This window comes from Phalaenopsis equestris, unplaced genomic scaffold, assembly GCF_001263595.1.
Source record: "Phalaenopsis equestris unplaced genomic scaffold, ASM126359v1 Scaffold000002, whole genome shotgun sequence".
NCBI classification, from domain to species: Eukaryota; Viridiplantae; Streptophyta; class Magnoliopsida; order Asparagales; family Orchidaceae; genus Phalaenopsis; species Phalaenopsis equestris.
In genome coordinates, this window is record NW_018164444.1 from 79,284,243 (window position 1) to 79,306,495 (window position 22,253).

At 32.4% G+C, this 22,253-nt stretch overlaps 1 long non-coding RNA gene across 2 annotated transcripts; it reads left to right on the forward strand.

Annotated features, from left to right (window-relative positions):
• The first annotated feature begins 11,127 nt into the window (after positions 1-11,127).
• On the forward strand, positions 11,128-21,055 carry LOC110028203. Of its 2 annotated transcripts, none has more exons than XR_002294412.1 (3): positions 11,128-11,287; positions 13,509-13,833; positions 20,651-21,055. It is a non-coding gene; the product is annotated as an uncharacterized LOC110028203 (long non-coding RNA). The 2 variants fall into 2 exon arrangements; XR_002294413.1 differs by having other exon boundaries at positions 11,128-11,284.
• Positions 21,056-22,253: the final 1,198 nt, after the last annotated feature.

The window sequence follows — 22,253 nt, forward strand, 5'->3', positions numbered from 1 at the left end:
CTGGTAGAGACATATATGAAATTAAAAATGACTTGAAACGGAGAAAAAAAAATCGCAACTATGAATATTGATAAAATTAAAGCATTCTTGTACCTACAAACGTACAAGTGGAAGACAAGATCCTGACAACATGAAAAAAATTGTCCCGCAGAATACAAGGAAGCTTCTTATGAGAACATGAGAATAAATGATAGAAGTACATGAGAGCGAAGTACACAATAAATTAGGATGGAAAAAATTATTAAAATGAATAATTGTTTGTTGAGTGAATAATTGTATAAGAAGTGCACAAGCTATTTCAACCTCTTTCGGACCAGTGGCATTGTGCTGTCGGGTTTTCAAACTATATACAAATCATTATAATATTCAAGTTGTTATAGAGAATTGCATTAGTAATAAATTAATTTATTACATTTTAATATAATTAAAATATATTATTTGATAGCATAATTAAATTAAGAAAATACTAATAACAATATTTCAACATGTTGTAGGTAATTTAGAAAAATGTCGAACATCATCTCAGCATGTCTTAGATAATTTAGGAAGAAAACATATGCTATTTAGACAAATCATGAAATTTATAAGAAAAAAATATGGTCATGATTAAAAAATAAAATAAAATAATTCTTCTATGATGCAGATTTAAGAATAAATTTCGTCAACATATCGACATAAAGCTTTTAATTCAAAAAAAAAATTAGAGCAAAATTTAACAAAGTGCAATGAATATTAAAAAATAATGAGAAATTAAAACATAATGAAATGACATAAATTAAATTGTATTTTTTTAAAAATAATTGGAAATGGATAAGAATAAGAGGAAGGAATAAAGGAGGGAGGGGTGAATGAAGTTTAAGAGGAGGAAGAGAGACGAAGGGGCGAATGTAATAGGAGGGGGGCATTTAAAAGCGGGTGAGAGTGGCATAAACACCTATATTTTGGGCATTTATTGTGGATTAGCATAAAACACCCCCCATGTTGTGGGTATTCATGTTTCTTCCCAAATTATTTTCACACTGTTTTCCTTCGCCTAAAACACTTATTTATTGCGCTCTTTTACCAAATTTAGTTTATATATATATATATATATATATACATTGCACCTTATAATTATAATGCTTGAAAAGAAATATTTCACTTTTAAAATTTGAAAGTAGAGTTTATGTATTAAATATGCAAATACATAAAAAGTGGATGATGTGTATGTTAAAAATCCAAAAAAAAAAAACAATTGCCACACAACTTCATGAAAGAACAAAATAACATAATTGCCCAAATCTTACAAATCTCTTTACAACAACCATATAAATTTAAAAAAAAATTATAAGTAAACTTTATGACACAAACAACCATTAAGGGGCCAAAAAGTAATTATAGAGTACCCTGTTCGTTTATCCTGCCCAATCTTCTCCCTCTTCCTCACGAGCGCTTATTCTGTGTCCAATTAAAAGTGTGACACGTGAAAATGCGGGTCCCACATTTTAAAAAATTAAATTTATATTTTCTTACTACGCTACCCAGCCCGAGTCCGGCCCAAAGCACCTAAATATTAAATCGAACGCCTCACCAAAATGTCAAATCATCGAAAAGCTAAACATCGCCTGAGCGCAGCGTGCCTTCATTCGACAATCGTTTAGGGTTTTGGATTCAAAAAAGCTTAGGGTTTTCTGCTGGTGTGTTGTTTGTCAGTCAAAGTAAAGTCGCGATTTCTCCTTACCAAGATGGAATCCGAGCTTAGGCTGACGGAAACCGAAAAGAGCCCTGTGAGAACGCAGACCGAAGAGACGTTGTTAATAGAGAATGAAGAAGTTTCGACAATGGAGGCTGATAAACACAAGAAAAATGAAGCGAAAGAGCGTAAGAAGTAGGAAATCCAGGAGTATTCATCAAGGTAAAATTTATTTTGATGGTTCTACTTTCATTGACAATAATGTTAACATAGTGTAGACATTCATCCATATAGTATTAAAGTAATATTTTAGTAGCATTTGAGTATCAAATCGCTCGGGTATTTAGGTCAGAGTGAATGTTTTTTTGGTAATATTTAAGTAGTATTTTGGTAGTATTTGAGTAATATTTGAGTAGTATTTTAGCTCAGACTTACTATTTGTGAGTAACAAATCACAAGTTCACCCAATATTACCATAATAATAATATAATAACACCAGAATAAAACCTGAATTTTAATAGTAATACCAAACTAACACTACCGAAGTATTACCTGAATATCACCTGGATATTACCTAAATAATACCAAACTAATACTACTTAACACTACCTAAAGATTACTGAAATATTACCCGAGTAATACTTAAAGAAGATTGAATAAAACTTGAATTTTATTTGCACAACCGAAATAATATAAGGATAATACCTAAATAATACAATCGAAATAATACCAAAATAATACTGAAATAATACTGGAATAATACCTAAATAATACTATAATAATTCCAATTATAATACCTGATTTTCTTTAATAATAAAAACTAACCCGCTTTCATTAAACACCTTAACAAAGAGTAAATAACACTTAAACATCAACTTAAGAATGACTATATGACCCCTAATATTTTTTGAATTGTTTTGTTTTATGTAGGTTTATGAACCCAAGGTCCATGAGCTGTAGATGTCAGTCGTCTGTAGTGAGAGATGTGCACAATAAAGTTAGGCCTGTCATATCTAAAGACATCAGGAATGACCTAAAAATGATGAATGTTGATCAATTTTTTGCTCTTCCACCTTATCCCCAAGACAATGTCCTGACACTGCAAATATTGCAATGTTGGCAACATGAAAAAATGGTATTCAGAATGGGTGGGAAAAATTTGAGAACAATGCCTTATGAAGTTGCCCTTTTGATCGACATGCCAAATTGAGGAGAAGTGTCAAGGTGGAAGAAAGTTTCATCATGTTGTGTTGCCCGCAGAATGATCAGAATGATATTTTTTCATCATGAGTCTTCTACTCCTTTTAATCAATTGTATATAAATTTTTTATTATCAAATTTATTTTTCCTTCCAGTAATTTCAGTGTATCCAAAGGACTTTACACCTTTGGCGAGAATGCACATACATTTTCTTCATTTAATTGGTTTGTTGCGCTCTGTGAATTCCTTATTGAGCAAATTAATGCAGTAGTCATCAAAATAAGGATGAACCAACCTTTGGGACATATAAATGGTTTTTTTTGCTAACGGATATTATCTCATATAAACGTCAGAAAATATTTATTTCATTGCTTTAAAGCTGAATATGACTTTTCTTTTACACAGCTCTGGTTTTATGAGCACATTTCTTTGGTTACTCCTGCCACTTCTGAGGTCATACCTTGAATGTTGAGGTGACCAACTAAGCTGGAACTCATCACAGATCGATATAGCCTTTAAGAGGCTTAATACTGAAGAGACAAGCTACATTTAGTTGTTATTTAAAAATAAAATCTTATATTTATTTGGGAGTTTTAATGATTAAAGCGTTTCAACTTTGAAATAAATTACAGGTTCATGATCAATTTTTAGATCTAAAAGAGGATGAGCTCAATCTGCTCTCAAATCCAGATGAAGGATTATCCGGTCCAGTTCCAGCACCTGAATTCCAAGGAAGACCATACGCAACTGTATCATTTGATATGGGGCCAGTTGTTTCAAGCGACATTGCCCCCGAGACAATGTACACCGCAATGAATAAAATATGGAATCAATAATTGAGCTACTAAAAGGCCAATAGAAACGGTTCACTGAATTTCAAGGAATCCTAAATACAATAACTGTTGGAGTCTCGAGTTTGCAGGGTTAAATGTCGGTGTTACAAAATAAGATTGCTAAATCTGAAAATATTTCAACTTATAAAGTCAAAGAGGTGGGAGTAGATGATGCCCATCCGACCTCCCTCATGGTGGAAGTCCTCATGATGATGCATATAATGAGTTCAACATTAAGGAAGCCCACCAATTGTCTCTTGTAGGAGAAGAGGGAGCCCGGGAGAACATTGAGGGAGCCCACCAATAGTCTCCAATGGGAGAAGAGGGAGCCCACCAGTCGTCTCCAGTGGGGGAAGAGAGATCCCAGGAGAACATTGAGGGAGCCCAACAACCGTCTCCTGTGGGAGAAGAGGGAGCCCAACAGTTGTTTCCTGTGAGAGAAGAGGGAAACCAACAATCAAATTCTGTGAGAGAAGAGGGAACCCAACAAACCTCCCCTATTGAAGGAGACACTATTGAAGGCTCATATGAACGGTCCATTGTCAGCTTAATCCAAAGAATTAAGGGCAGACAAAGTAGAAGAGAGAAGAAATTGACTCCTTTCACTGCTTTCAATTTGAAGAAAAGAAAATTAATAAGAGAAGTCGATGAGCTGATGTTGCCCGATGAAGATGCCGCTGTAGAAACTAATGCTGGTGAGGGCGAGCCAATTTTGCCCGATGAAGATGTCGCTGTAGAAACTAATGTCAGTGAGGGTGACATCCAAATAATTATATCACATGTTGTACGTACCACCCCTATTGCAGAGGAACAACAAATAATTGAAGACGAAGAAGTAGAAGGATTAGTAGCCCTGACACTAACAACTTTAGGAGATCAACCCGATGTTGTCAATGTGGTATTTAGAATTTTTTTTATACATTATTTTATATCATCTAAATTACTTACGTATTTCAAATGTTTTACCTATTATACAATATTTTTTTGTAGCCTCTTCTGGTGGACTCCCAGATAGATTATCCTGACAAATCTATGGTATCAACCGAAACACAGGCAGTGATCGATCAATCTATGTCAAAATATAGGAATAAATGAGTAAATCTTCATCTTTTATAATGCGTTGCTTTTTTTCTTAGATAAAATGCTCATAAAGATTTTGTGCTATTATGTAAGGAGGATATTATGTTACCCACTAGAGACATTTTTTATAGATTGCAGGGCAATGAAAGAATTATTGTGCAATGACATGATTGCAAATGACCATGTTGACGCACAAGCCATGATTTTGGGCAGAAAGAGGCATCTTTTTTCAGGTTTTATCTTTATGTATCCCTATTATATTGGGTAATCATTATTTTAGTATATTTAAAATTTAAATAACTATATGAATATATTACAAGTTTGTAATCTTATGCAGAGTTATCATAAAATGGGTAACACCGCATCATTCGTGGGTCATATCACGAAGGAAGCAGTTATAAAAGCTGATATTATTATGATTCCTGTTTTGAACAACCAACATTGGGTATTATTGGTTGTGGATTTGAATGATATAAAGTGCAAAATATATGATTCATTACCTAACCAGATGCACAAAACCGTGTGCAACGACATTGTAAGTATACTCTCAATCTTTAAAGATATACCCATGCAATTTCACCAGTTTTGTCCATGCACTGATCAGTATTAAACTTTGTAGGTCAAAAAATTTGCAAGAGATGTTGAAGATTCTTTGAGGGCTAATCCCGGGACTTGACAACTCTCAATAGTTAAAAATGTTTCAGTACAAACCAATAATATTAATTGTGGGATGTTTGTATGCAAATTTATGGAAAAATTAGTAAAGAGCTACAAAAGTGATTGGAGTGAAGACCGGGGTTGGCAGGCATACATGCGAAGATTTAGGGCAGAGCTTACCCATGAAATATGTTTGTGGATATTGTCTCTGAGTAAATAGATTTATTTGCACTATTCATTGTTATTAGAATTCATTTGCCTTATTATTAGAATGTTTTCCCTATGCACTTGTTTAGTTTTGGTTATTTTTAATAATAGAGCTGTTATTTTCCCTCTACAAGAATATTATGATAATATTATAGTAATATTATCATAGTATTCTCATTCTGGTTATTTTTGATAACATGAGTGTTATTTTACCTCTGCTATCGTCGTATTCTTGCAATATTGTGGTAATACTATGGTATTATTAAGATTATATATGTTTTTTTTCATTCTGGTTATTTTTTATAACATAGTTGTTATTTTACCTTTGTTATCATTGTATTTTTGTAATATTATGGTAATACTATGGTATTATTAAGCTTATATAGGTGGGTTTTTCATTCTAGTTGTTTTTCATAACATAGTTGTCATTTTACCTCTATTGTTGTTGTATTCTTGTAATATTGTGGTAATACTATGGTATTGTTAAGCTTATATAGGTGGTTTTTTCATTTTGGTTATTTTTTATAACATAGTTGTTATTTTCCGTCAGTTATCGTAGTATTATTGTATATTGTGATAATACCATGATATTATTAAGTTAATATAGGTGATTATTTCATCCCGATTGTTTTATTATAAAATAATTATTATTTTCCCTCTGATATGATAGTATTATTGTAATATTGTGGTAATATCATGATATTATTAAGATAATATAAGTTAAAACAACTGGCATGAATATTATAATTTCAACATTTTAGTCGTATTTAGTTAATATTATGGTAATATTAAGATTTTATTGCTTTTTATATCATAGATTTCTGTAATGAAATGTATATAACTAAGATACGACCGCAAAGTGGAGAATACAGTAAATGAATATTTCAATCAAACCATGATATATTCCTTATCGAGCGCTATTATATCCTGGTTGTATTATGGTAATATTTTGGTAATATTCAAAGCAGATTATTCAATGCTGGCTATAAAAAACTCGTAAAAGATTTTAATCAATCCTAGCTTATTCTAGACATATTTAGTGAATATTATAATAATTATAAGGTTTTATTGTTTTTTATTTAACACATTTTATGATGAAGTATATAAAAACTTCTTAATATTATAAATATATCCTCGAAAAACCAAGATACGACCGCAGAGTGGAGAATACAGTAAAAGAATATTTCAATCAAACCAGGATATATTCATTATTGAGTGCTATTATATCCTGGTTGTATTATGATAATATTATTCGTAATATTTTGGTAATATTCAACGTATGTTATTCAACATTGACTATAAAAAAACTCGTAAAATATTTTAATTGATCCTAGCTTATTCCAGACATATTTAGTAAATATTATAATAATTATATGGTTTTATTATTTTTTATTTAACACATTTTATGATGAGATATATAAAAACAGCTTAATATTATAAATATATCATCGGAACAACCAAGATACGACCACGGAGTGGAGAATACAGTAAAGAAATATTCCAATCAAACCAGGATATATCCTTATCGAGGGTTGTTATATCCTGGTTATATTATATTCAATGTAGGTTATTCAATGCTGGTTATAAGAAACTCGTAAAATATTTTAATCAATCCTAGCTTATTTCAGACGTATTTAGTGAATATTATAATAATTATATGGTTTTATTGTTTTTATTTAACACATTTTATAATGAAATATATAAAAAACAACTTAACATTATAAATATATTCTCGGAACAACTAAGATACGACTGCGGAGTGCAGAATACAATTAATGAATATTTTAATCAAACCAGGATATATTCCTTATCGAGTGCTATTATATCATGGTTGTATTATGATAATATTTTGGTAATATTCAATGCAAGTTATACAATGTAGTATAAAAAAAACTCGCAAAATATATAATCACAACTAGCTTATACCACTCGTATCTGCATGAATATTATCGTAATATTGAGGTTTTATTTCCGTTTATTTGACATATTTTTGTAATGAAATGTATAAAAATAGCTTCAAGATGTTGATAATATTAACCACAGACTATAATAAACTGACAAAATATCAAACAATATTACCACTGCAGAAACTACATTAATACAACATTACATTCATTTGTTGTAGTTTCTTGGTATTTCACATATCATTTACGTCCATCAATAAGCTCGTATCATTTAGGTCCATCAATAAGGTCGTATATGTGTTTATGGGCAGTGATGCATGCAATTCCTACTGATTTTGGGTAATAAAAAATGAATGTAAGTAAATAAGTATAATCAAAATTAGTTCACAAATTATAAAGTATTTTGAATTTTAAGTTATGTATCTGACTATATCGATCCAACATTGCAAACATGTTTGGGTCGGATGGATGAAATGTATCTTGACTTGAGCCAACATCTTTGTCCTTTCCTGTAATACAATGCTTCATGTTAGGGAGAGTTTATTGATATTATTGATAATGAAGACATGTTTATTAATATTACTGGTAATTCTTACTTTTTACTCTCATGTTCTTCTCCCAATACCCTTTTAACCTTGCATTAGATATTCCTTTTGGCCGCATTTTCATTGGGTCATTCAAATTGTGTTGTATATTCGGTGTCTTTTTCTTCTTTGACTTTGGCATTTCCTGCTGGTCTCTCCCATTCAATATGATCTCTGATTCGATTGTTAGTTTCTTTAATGTCTCCATGACGTTTTTCTCAGCAAGTTCATTGCCTTGCGTAAATATACTAATATCGTATGCAAATTTATGAACATGTGTTTGATATATGAGTCCACTTAAACAACTTAGTGACGTTTGCGAATCCTTAAGATGTTTATACCCATAACTATTATATATATCCCACTTTGCATGAACAGACCATCGTAATAATATATATTTATCAGGATTCTTTGTTATATTCTCATGACTAAGCACCCTTATAGTGTGAGAGCATAATAAACCCATCATTTCAATTTTTTTGCAACAACATGTAATTTCAGAGTTACTTTTGTTAACTTTAACAATCCAGGGTCTGTATGTGTATCCACTATTTAAGTTTCTAATATAAAATTCAAAATCTTTGGTGACTGAGCACTCCACAACAAGTCCACACAAACCATGTAGCAACTCTGCTTTAAATATTGAAAATAACTTCCTCATATAAACTAAAACATATTGTCTCAACACAGGACTACTTTCTATGGCAGGAACAATTGCAGACTGTTCATATTTAAAATCTTCATCCTTCTCATTTCTCGCCAATATTTCATGACATTTTCAAGACCCAATAAACTTTTAGTGAGGGTGCTTTTTGGCTTGGAGGCACCATGACAGATGTTATTCACGGACTCACTTCTTTGCGTTGATTAGATTCCGATAGCAAATATTTTCTTATTGAAGGCAGTTGACCACTTATGCCTGATATTGTACAAACTATTCAACAAAGCATTGTCATGTAGATTTCATAACTCAATCATTGTACGTCAGGTTTCTTCAAACTCCTCCTCGGAGTTGCATCTACCAATGCATTTATAAAAAAGCTCATTGAAACTATTGGTTTTCACACCATAATGGACTTTTAAAGAAAATTTCTTGTAAATATATCATTGACAAAATCTATATCTGGTGTGCAGAAGATACTCTTCAATGGCTCTTGCTATTGCTTGATATTGGTCAGTGAATATTGATCTCGGATGCTTGTTATCCATTATTCAGATAAATGATTTGAATAGCCACTTGAATGTGTCAACAGTTTCATCTGACAAAAAACCAACTCCAAATAGAATATTCTGCTAGTGGTGGTTCACACCGATAATATGAACACAACATAAATTGTATTTATTAAGTCTATAACTTGTATCAAATATTATGACATCTTCAAATCAATCGTAATCAAGTCTGGATATCCCATTACTCCAAAAGAAATTCAACAAACTACCAGACTTATTAATCTGGACGTTCATCGTATCTTCAGCTTGCCTCTCACGTAGAAGAGAATTAGCGTCCCCATGTTCAATTTTAAATTTTCTCTCTCTTTGTATGAAATTATAATCATCCCTCTTTGTGCAATTAAGATTTTCTACACCCTCGAATTCTATAGCCAAAAAACTAAATGATCGCTTGTTCTAATCCCTGATTGTAGCATCAATCTAAGCACTTTTGCATTGATATCACTCATATTTCTGCTGCAACGCAATAGATGTTTGCTACTGTTCGCCACCAAATGATGGTTATGACTTTCTATAAATTTCTTAATCGACCAGTTACCTTCGAGATCGACGACATATTAGATCGTGGCTGGACAACCAGTCATTCTATCCCCTCTTCTGTACTTCGCCGTCACATTGTTATTCAATTCTTTCTTGAAACTAGTCTTATCACAAATGAAATTCTTTGTCTTAATCATGTTTGGCTTCGGCTAAAAACCAACGTGGTCCTTTTGCACAGTAAATCCAATTTGGTGTGCATATGCACAATATTGTTCATTGCTTCTTTCTCATTATGAACCACTGTGCGAAGCAAACTTTTCACAATTGGATCAATGCACACAGTTACAGGCTCAGGGAACTGCAAATTTCAATATATCACCATTAAAATGACAAAAATAACACTTTAACAAAACCAATTAATAAATCCAATAAGACTAATATGAAACGATACAAAAATAATAATATAATACCACCATAATAATGCATAAATAATACCATAATAAAACAAAAGTTGTTCAAAGTCAATAATACAACAATAATATCATAATATAACTATAATAACACAGAAATAACACCAAAATAACACTAATTACAACGACAACATAACACAATGATAATACCAAAACATATAAAATACATTATGATTGTGTTATGGTATTATAATAACACAAATGTGCAGTTCAAAACGACTGTGTTATTTTAGTGTTATTATGATATTATTATGGTCATATTAAGATGATATAAGTGATTTTTTCATTATGGTTCTATTTTACTGTTATTATGACTGTATTATGGTTCTAAACCCTTAACTCTAAACACCATGCTAATACATAACTAACATCACGTCCACCCTCAAACATAACAGTAATGTTGCAATCAAATCATATAGTAATCAAACAAGAATAGCTATTTAATATTTCAATCATTAGGACACCATTAATAACACCAGTAAATAGAAAGAAATAAGTTCACCTGCGGAACGTTTCGTGCTTCAGCTAATAAGCTCAGCTCATTCGCATCATTTTCGCAATCATTTTGCGATTCCATCAACATTGCTTGGTCGAGAGAGAAATCAATCGAAAGAACCCTAGTCGTCGAACACGATTCTGAATACAAACACAAATATAAAAAGAAAATAATTCTTGAACACTAAAATAAATTAAAGCTAAAAATTCTTTTCTTCAGTTTTGACGGGAACGGGGCTCGGGTGGGGTGTCACTTTAAAAACAATTTTTATTTTAATTTTTTATTTGATACCTGCGGTCTCGGGAGGCCTGAATAATTTCTCCTTCCTCACGAGCGCTTCATATCAGTTAGGGGTTGTATTTCCTCTTCCCGTTCGCTGTTACTTTCGGCATTCGCAAGAGGGTTGAAGCTGCTGCCGCCATATCTGCTACTTCTTATTGCAGGCTGGCGATCTCAAGGGCAACGATGGCCGTCGTCTCTCTTTCTCTCTATATCGTTTTTTTCGAGTTTCTTTCCTTGTTATCGCTATAATGTGTGTTTTTATTTCTTCTCTATTATTTTTGTCACGGATAGCGAGTTTTACCATCTTTTTTATCATATTTGTTTCGAGGATGGAACTGATCGGGCCTCATTGATTATACCAAATGCGTATGTCAAGTTAACTGGTAGTTTCTGATTGAGCGGTGTTCGGTGGGAGGTTTATCATGAATCTACGAGCGATGACATTGTCCTTTGGGCAGTATATTGTATTATAACTCAAAGAATGATGGCATAATCTTTGTAGTTCGTCGTGGTAATTGTTTTAAGAGCAGCTTTTGTTAGCTAGATCAATATGTGTTCTTCGTATTTGCATTTTAGGTGAGCATTGCATTCAAAGTTATCCCATTTTAATACAATTTTGATAAATTTTTGTTAGTCATGGTTATAGTTGTTTTAGTAGTCCCGTCCCACATAGAGAAACCAAGAAATGTAATCAATGTTTATTGAAATAAGTAATCCCTAAGAGCTGAGGCCAAATATTCTTACAGTAACCATTGACTTGGTGATACCTAGTTCAAAAAATAGTGCAAACGAAAATAAACTTTTTATTAACTCCGAATTAGGGTTACAACACTGGCACAAATTGGAAAGGAAAGTACGACACAACAACAACACTCTCCATCTAGGGCCAGAAGAGAAGATCCGAGGGCGGTGGTGGCATCAACGAGGTGGCAAAGGGAAACGGGTGGCTGTGTGTTAGATTGAAAGGGGGATTTGTAGGCCGATATGTGTGCTGGAGGAGTAGGCGGATAGGAGAATGTAGGGGAACTTGTGGTCAGATGTTGGAGGAAGGCTGTCTAAGCGGGGCAGCAAGCAGAAATGCCGCAAATGGATCGGTTGGCTGCATGATGGGGCCTGAGAGTGGGGACAGCCGATCGTCGGCTAAGGGAGTTGGTCGACTGTTAGGGGGCTGGCGAGATAGGGAGAAAGTTAGCGGTAACTAAAAGGGGTAGGGAAGATGAAATTGGAGAGATGATAAAGGATACAACACCACCTCAGAGCAGGATGCAACCGAAGCATCATCCATTGTCACATACAACCTTAACAAGGGAGAAGAAGAAAACTCCAAGAGAATTTTGAAAACAACAACCAAACAAAAAACTAATCCTAATTTCAGAAAACAACACATATAAAGATCCTGTAGGGATAATAGTAAAGGGGGAGAAAGGGTCGGCGTCTTGGCGACCCCTCCTAGGGGCCACCCTATCCTGTTGAACCGGAGCCCTATGGACCGACAACACTGGTCTACCTGCCAATCTATTCAGCCGGTTGGCCTTCCTACACCCGTGCCACTTAGTCTTTCAAACTTTCGTTGAATGGTTCAAAGCTAAGAATGTATTTGTACCATCAATATCTTGGAGTAAGGTAGTTTCAACTTTTTATGATGGTGCCATGGATAGGAATCAGAGAGCCGATGCCTAGGACTGTTTGAACTATCATATTTGAAGTTTGTTCAACGTTTAATTATGAAACTCTTGTGCAGAAAGGATGAGATTGTATAAATTTCCTTATATGTGTGCATTGGATCGAAATGCATGCTTTGTAAGTGATTTTTAGATTGTTGCAACTAAAACTTGAATGAGCTTTTAGTTGACTGACTGTAATGTGTGTGAGAAGTGATGTTTTAGATGTTCTCATAGCTAAAATTATGATTTTTTTATTCTCATTGAAGTTGATTGTTGATATCAATCCCAAATAAAATAGAAATAAGAATACTTAAAGCATTTTTTCCAAACACAATAAGGAAAGTGTGTTTGTGTTAGTTTTTGATTTGAAACAAATATTGATGCTCTTTAAAATATGTGAGAGTGATCCTTAGAATGTGATAACACAAAAGTTTATTGTGGCCTTGTCTGGAAGCTGTAGCATTTAGATGAGATACACAACATAGTCATATTAGATGTTTCATTTTAAAATATCCCGAACCCTATTCTATCTTGTTTTTATTATAATTCTGTGGTATTTGTTGCTCGAACAACATGAAGCTAGACATACATCTTGGTTTTATAAACATGGCTTTTTACATGATAATTCTAGAAGCTAGTCTTTTTTTTTCTTTTTCAATTTTCACATTTTTATCTATTATTGATTATTTATATTAATTTTTTTGTTTATTTCATCTTCTCTTGACTAAATTCCTTTTGTCTTAATGTAGGAGTAAGAAATTGCATGTTGAGCCGAAAGGTTTCTTTGAGGAAAAGCTTATCTGATGTATCTTTTCTAAATCCATGGGTATTAAACTACTCAATCAGGTTCGCTCATATGGAATGGGCCCGACATCATCCTCATCACCTTTTCAACGGTTGTCCAGGGTTAGGGCAGCTTGGCTGGCGTTACTAGAAGAGAATGAGCAGTTAAGGGAAGAATTTGAATTTATCTTGAATGAGATTGAACAGATCAGACGGGAGATGGATGACCTTAGGAGGAGGCTTTTTATAAACAATGCAAATTGAAGCCAGTTCAAAAAATATTGTGACAAGGTTAAACATAGATTTTAATATTTTCTTCTACTCCTTGCTGTTTCAAATTTTTCAATATTTCCATTCATCATCAAGTTAAGAATATATTGTGATTCCTTGGGGTCATGTGCTATGCTATGCTCATTAACAAATGAGATAATCAAGCTGATGCATTCAATCCCTTTCACAAGCATGCTGTGGTAAAACATGACTTTGTGTTTTAACATTTAATTTATACTAATGGTAGCCCAAACTGATATGTGATGGTAAATTTTTTCAGTTTGGCTTTCCATCATAGTATTATATGTGAAGGTTAGATCTTGAATTACGATTTGTTAACTTAGAGATTAACTTTTTATTGATTTAGAAAAAGCTTACGATAAGGTTCCAAGAGATATCCTTTGGAGAGTTCTCGAGAAGAAATGTGTTGATATGACTTATATTGAAGTCATTAAAGATATGTATACTAGAGCTGTTACTTGTGTTCAAACTGAAGGAGGATTGACAAAATATTTTCCTATTTCTGTTGGTTTACATCAGGGATCGACTTTAAGCCCATATCTTTTTGCTTTAGTTATGGATGGTCTTACTGGACATCTACAAGAGGATGTACCTTGGTGTATGCTTTTTGCTGATGATAATCTTCTCGTGGATAAAACGAGAGAAAAAGCCCAGGAAAAACTTGAATTATGGAGGTCTACATTGGAGTCTAAAGGCCTTCGTTTAAGTAGAACTAAAACTGAATACATGGAATGTAATTTTAGTAGTAATAGCTCTAGTGACAGAAGTGTGAATTTGGGTGATCAAATTATTAAAAGGTGTGAACAATTTAGATATCTTGGGTCCGTTGTCCAAAACGATGGTGATATAGATGGGGATGTTAATAGTAGAATTCAAGTTGGTAGGTTGAAGTGGAGGAATGCTTCGGGCCTTTTGTGTGATAGAAAAGTACCGCTAAGACTGAAAGGAAAATTTTATAAGATGGTGGTGAGACCTGCAATGCTCTATGGCGCTGAATGTTGGCCTTTAAAAGAGAAGCATAATAATAAGTTAAGTGTTGCCGAGATGAGAATGATTAGGTGGATGAGTGGCTTTACACTTAGAGACAAAATGCGGAATGAATATATTCGTGATAGAGTTGGTGTAGCTCCTGTGACAGACAAAATTAGAGAAAGTCGCCTTAGATGGTTTGGTCATATTAAACGTCGACCATTAGATGATCCGATTAGGAGAGTAGATGTTTTAAATTCGACTTGTGTTAAGAAAAACAGAGGTAGACCTAGGAAGACTTGGGCTTATTGTATTAAAAATGATCTTAATTTACTTTGTTGTTGTTGTTGTTGTTGTTGTTGTTATGGATTGATTCAGAAGGTAGAATTTAGAAGGTATTAAGTTTTGTTGTGAAACAAAACACTCATGAATGGACAGAGAAATGTGTTGTGGGGAATTCTTGGTTATACCTTGTTGCTTGAATGTTGATGGTCTTTTGTGTTTTAGATGTTCAACCCATTTGAGCTGAAATATAGAGGTATTTGAAAAAAGAAGACTTTAATCTTTGAGCTGCATTATCCTTTTAAAATGAAGATGTATGCCTGGATCTATGCCCGAATGTGTACAAACCAGTACAAGCATGCCTTATTCTGGTATTCTTCTCTTAGTATAGAACTTAATATCAAATATGGTAACATTTGCTGCTGTGTATTTTTAACAACTTTTGGAATTCTATTATAATAGGCCTTTTTGGCTAAATGATTCTAGCTAATAGCTAATAGCTATTTCTGAGTTTGTTTTAAGTGAAGTGTATGAAGATAAGTTATGTTATTTCATAATTCATTTATTTGCAAATTTGGCGCAAGTGAATTGGTTCAAATTTACCTTATCTTTTTTTTTTTCCGAGACCTTGCTTCTCTTACATTGAGACAAAACTAATCTATTCAATTATGAACTCATGGTACATATATGAAACGATCCAAAATGACTTAAAAATTATAAATTATGATGTAGCCAATATTTGTAAAATAATTCACAAAATAACACGTAATTACATATTTTATTTTGATAACTAAATAATAACGTGTTAGTATTATTAGTTTTCCAAGGGATATTTTCTTATTATTGCTAGTTGTTCTTAGTACTTAATGATCCTCTAGGACATTATATTCCTCATTTCATAAATTGGACACCATTCTGCTAAAAAAATGCAGAGAAACCTTTGCCGTCTCAACATAGTATTGCAGAATGAAAACCATAGCCATCCCCTTGTTAATCTCGAATTGATCTTAATCTAGTATTTGACCTGCATTGTAGCCTTGCCTTGGTTGCACACCTCACCTCTCCTCGCTAGTATTCCTTCCTTGCTTTGGTCTACTTCCACACTCACGCTTTTGTTTCAACTTGGTCTCTCTGAGTACCCTCTTTTGTGCTTGCTTGCCTTGCCTCACTGGCGCTTGCTTCCTTATGAGCTACTTGTCTTACTATGCTATAGTTTCCAGAACTTGGTCACCCTTGAACTCCACACAAGCTTCGATTTACGGGTTTGACTGCAATACTAAGCCTATTCTTGCTTTGCCAACTTGAGCATATACTATCTCAATACCATTGTACCAATTCGTTAAGCCCTTCTCATATATCTACCTCTCCTCTCCTCTCCTCTCCTCTCCTTCTCCAGGTTTACACTTGATGGCCTTCTTATCTTAGAAAAACTCCACTCAAGTTGTCCCAATCAGCTTAAAATCTACATATTGACAAGTTTTTTAATCTCCACTTGGCTATTGTTATTCAAAAAGGTTAACGATAAATTGCTTTTCATTTTATTTTATTATATGTGCTCCTTGATGGTCTTTCCTTCATTTTTCATTGATATATTATGTCTTTGCCCATCTTGCATATTGTTGGAACATAGCAAGGTACGCTACAAAATTTTTGATGGAAATAAGTTATGGATATTGAAATGAATGCCTTAGTCAATTGATTTACATTGATATTGTTTTGTCTCTGGCATTAAACCCATTGTTTGTTGATTAATTTACATCATCAAATTTCATCACGGTGGATCTGTTGATGGATATAAAGCTCACCTAATTGCCAAATTATTTACTTTGGTTTATGAGAAATTATTTTAACACATTCTCCCGGTTACTTGAGTCAATTCTATCTAAATTTTACTATCTATGGCCATCAATCAATATTGACCATTACTTCAAATAGATGTTAGTAGTGCCTACTTGAATTGTGAAATTGCTGCAGCTTTGTATATGGAGCAATCTATTGGGTGTGCTGCTCCGCAGGAAACCAAAGTATATAAGCTCATCAAGACTATTCTTAGGATTTAGCTAAATCCTCATGCATGCTTTTTATAAAATTTGGAAGTTTAGATTTGTGTTTACTATTTGTAGTAGCAGATATCACTCCAACTTTATCAGAGAAACTTTCCATTGGTTTTGTTGATAAAAATTTACAGTTTATTAACTTTATTATGCAAAGTTAAGTCTCTTTTGACGCTGAATCGAAAAATACATAAAACTTTTGCCAAATGATAATTTAAAGATCAAAATCTAAAAAGTTTGCAAGAAATATTATAATGAGTAAATTTTTTTCAACGATTAAAACTTAAATAAAAAAGAAGAAAACTTGATTGTTGTAAATTTGGAAATCACAGCAAGCTTTCAAAAATCAATTACAAGTGCTTGGATGGAAAAAATAACGATAAAAATCATTAGAGATCTACGCTTCATCTTTGTACAATAGCAAATTTTTCCACATATTGTTTTTCCAACACCTGCAATGCGCTTGAAGAATTCACATCTAACAACACACATGTTTAATAGGTAACCTAAATACCGTTAAACCATAGATGATCATTTATTTGTTCAGAGATCTATTTATAGCAAAGAAAGCTTCCAAATCGATAGTTTCTCAGAGTCTCCAAAATATGGTCTATATATGCAAGTTTTGTTTTCATCGATTGCTAAAAATAGTAACCGGCTGATTTCTACTATAATTCCAAGTTGTGAGAACAAGGAAACAAGCCATCAAGTATAGCTACAATCAGAAATGTAAGGAAAGAAATGAATTAACAATTTGATTACAACTACAATGCTGTGAAGCGATGGAAACAATTGACTTCAATCTTTGCTACGTTCTAGAACATGAATAACGTAAAACAATGAAATAACAGGGGCGTGGTCTTTCTTTGTTATAGTGTATATCGAAAAAGAGAGAAGGATTCTTCACTAATCTATCTGGCTTGAAAAGAAAATAGCTTTGAAGTATTGAGTAATTGATATTTGTCATTCAAATTTGGATATAATTGTTGTGTTTTATGTAAATTAATCTACGAATTATCACAAATCTATTACTCCCATCCAGAATGTGTACCTTTGGTTATTATCATCACTTGTTAACAATCTCATCATTTTTTAATAGCTTTTGGAACAAAATGCATATACCTATATCAGAAAGTATTCTATGTGACTTTGGAAGGGATGAAAACAGAGAAGAATACAATGAAGACTAGATTAATATCAATACTTTTCACATTTTAAATATATAAACATTTATTCTAATGTGCTATATGATTTTATATGGCCCTCCCTCTTTTATAGTTAATTTTTTAAAGGTTTCCATAGGAAGTCTTTCAGGACCGTTGTTCAATTATCATATCACTTTGTTTGTATTTGACGTTGCTTATTGAAATCAACAATATATGTATAAACTATAAATGGCAGTCAATTTATTGTGAATATTTTCACAAAACTTATGTGAATCATACGCATCATACAAATGAGTCAAGTGATATGAAATAAGTAATGGAATACAGTAGGGACATTTACATACATACCACCCAATTTTTATGTATTTACATATCACATAAAAAATATCACTATTTTAATTAAAAAAAAATGAATATTTTAGGAAAAACTTGAATTATTTAGGTCTACATTGGAGGCAAAAGGCCTTCATGTGAGTAGATCTAAAACTAAATACATGAAATGTAATTTTTGTAGCAGTAGATCCAGTGGCAGAGTTGTAACAATGGGTGATCAAATCATTAAATGTGTGAATATTTTCGATATCTCGGGTTTATTGTTCAAAGTGATGGTGATATAGATGGGATGCTATAGTAGAATTCAAGTTGGTTGGTTGAAGTGGAGGAATGCTCGGGCCTATTGTGTGATGGAAAAGTACAACTTAGACTTTAAAGAAAATTTTATAAGATGGTGGTGAGACTAGAAATGCTTTTTTTGCGCAGAATGTTAGCCTTTAAAAGCGAAGCATAAAACAAATGTAAGTGTTGCTAAGATGAGAGTGCTTTGGTGGATGAGTGATTCGACACTTAGAGACAAAATGCGAAACAAATATATCCGTGAAAGGGTTGGTGTAGCTCCAATGGCAAACAAAATTAGAGGCAGGTAGCTCCAATGGCAAACAAAATTAGAGAGAGTCATCTTAGATGGTTTGGTAACTTTAAATGTCTACCATCTGATGATCCGGTCAGGAGAGTAGATGTTTTAGATTGGACTTATGTTAAGAAATACAGAGGTACACCTACAAAGACTTGGGCAAATTGTATAAAAATGATCTTAATTTATTAGAATTAAATGACAATATGACACTCAATAAGACACAATGGAGAAAAAGAGACACAATGGAGAAAAAGGACACAATGGAGAAAAAGGATTCATGTAGCCTACCCCACTTATTGGGGGCTTGTTTTTGTTGTTGTTGTTGAAGTATACCTTCTCACACATTGGTGAGGTAGCATTTGTGTAAAAGTTTAAGTTTAGGTGTTAGATATGTAAGTACATAGAAATTAAGTGGTATGTATGTAAATCTTTCAAAATACTAAATGTCAACGTGCATTCTATTGGTTATTAACTATGAACCTATTCTGAGATTAAAGCAAGATACATTAAATTTAATAAATAAATCACATAAAGTATGATGTGCTTATATTTACAAATTATCTTTATAGAAAATCTACCCAAATTTCTTAAATATTGGTTGCAAAAAAATATATACTTCCAGATTTGACCATTAGATAGAATTTTTAAATTTAATTTTTCTTTATTCCATTTTTCATCAATAAATTTATTAAAATATTATGAATTTTACTTTCTATATATGGTTTTATTTATGAATTTTTAAGTCAAGAAGAAGTTAAACAAAACAAACAACATGTATATGAATAGCACTTACTGTAAAGTTCATGGCTTAGTATAACACTTCTTTTTTGCGCTCTTTGCCCAACAGAACAAAATAAAATCACGCGTGCTATTTATGTTATGAGAGTGTTGTGCTGCATAAAGCTGCATAGTGTGGTGCACATGTGGTGTACTATTTTTTTAATCTACTTTTTTTTATTTCAAAATTATTTATTCTTAAAGCTTTTTTTGGATGTTAAAGTTTAGGGGTATTTAGCTGCATAACACACATTTCTTATGTATTTACTATCTAACACCTAAACTTTCATATTTACATATCTAACACCTAAACTTTCATATTCACATTTTCTAACACTTAAACTTTCTATTTACACGCATACCACACATTTCTTGTGTTTTTTACATATCTAACACCTAAATTTTCATTTTTACATGCATAACACAAATCTTTATTAAAACGTCAAAAAGTCCACTTATATTTAATTTTGAAATGTGAAACATATCTTTTCATGCATAGTTTTATGCACCAAAGTGTTATAGATGTAAATATAAAATTTTAGGTGTTAGATGTGTAAATACATAAATATTGTGCTGTACTATTGTAAATTTCCCAATGTTTAACTTCATATAGCCGCTCATGCTTCTTATGATTGCTGATTTGTTGCAACCTTCAGGTTTCTATATAAACACTAGTGTGGTGAATTGTGCGAGTCTATCAAGTCGATAAGGCCGTGAGCTATTAATCACAAAGCATTTAGCATTGTCATCAATCCAAAATACTTTATCATAATCATCAAGAGAATTTGTATCAGCTTTAATTTAGATAACCCGGAATAAATGGGAGAGTTTTTGGGACAGAGGGACCGAGTCTTTGAAGAGCACAATAGCTTGTCGATGAAGATCCAAAGCCAATAAGATCACTATTTTTTCTTTCTTCTGTATTAACATTGCCTCATTATTCTAACAAAAAATTGAATCATGTGATTCCATTTTTGCCATCATTATGATTTTTCTTTTTCTATTTTACTTCGGTTTGCTGTTTGATTGATCTAATTTACTTTAGTGATATTGTGTCACTATATGCTTCGAGTTTGTTTGCTTTCTATATTAAATGATGCTAATTTGTAGAACTATCATCTTATTGAAGTTACATTGCTAATTGCATTGTTCACCGTTTGAAGTTAATGTTTTGCATTGGTACAATAAATTTTTTTTTCTATGCAAATCTAGCTATTTTCATTGCAATTATAATTTTAGCTTCCAATGTAACCGTCTTTTGTTAACTTTTATGTATCTTACAGCAATCTCATTTGCTATTTTATTTGTGAATATATATATATATATATATATATATTTGTGAGCTTTTCATTTGGAATTTGTTAGCAATATTGGTAAATGAAGGATATTTTTTAACCTTAAGAGTTGGTATGATAGTATGGACCTTCAGCTTTATAACCATTGCAGGAGAACCATTAGTAACGATAATTTTTTAGTACTTGTGCATGGAGCATGAGAGCTGACAAGTTAAAACGTGCAAGTCATGCGGTATGTATCCCTTGAATCAACTATTTAAGAATTGACTAAACACCCTTTTGTGACATATGACGCCCAAAAGGAAATGAAAATTTACTGAAGAATATCAAGGAGTATGTACTAGAAAGTTTTTCCTTAAGGGATCCTCATTTCTCTTTTCCATCATGGTGGCTGAATTCTCTATTAGATGAGCTTGAGACTCTTGGTCGTGGTGGGTCGCTTAGATTTTTCTATTTTCGATTTGGTGGTTTCTTTTTAGTTTTCTCTCTTTTTAATGTCTTGATTTATTGTAGAAAATATTTTGAGATTTGGAATATAGCAACACCCTTTATTTATAGTAGGAGGGGTATTAAACCCAATTACAATAAACACAACAAATGAAAAAAAATAAAACATAATAAAATAAATAAAAAAGAAATAGAAACAAAATAAAACAAATAGGAAAGAAAGAAAACAAAATAAAACAAAAAGGAAATACATTATGAGGGAATGAAAGTTAATAATATGTAATAACTGTTAGGAATTGTCGTTATAAATCTAATGTTATGAATCTAATACTCTCCCTCAAGTTGAAGCATAGATACCAGTCATGTTCTATGGTGAGAATATCCACTAGTTGACTACTGAAAGACACAAAAGAAGCACAAGTTTCTCGGACTCCAATATTTTCCTCATTGAAGTGTCTACCAATCTCCACATGTTTGGTATGATCATGTTAGACTGAATTGTGAGCAATGCTGATGG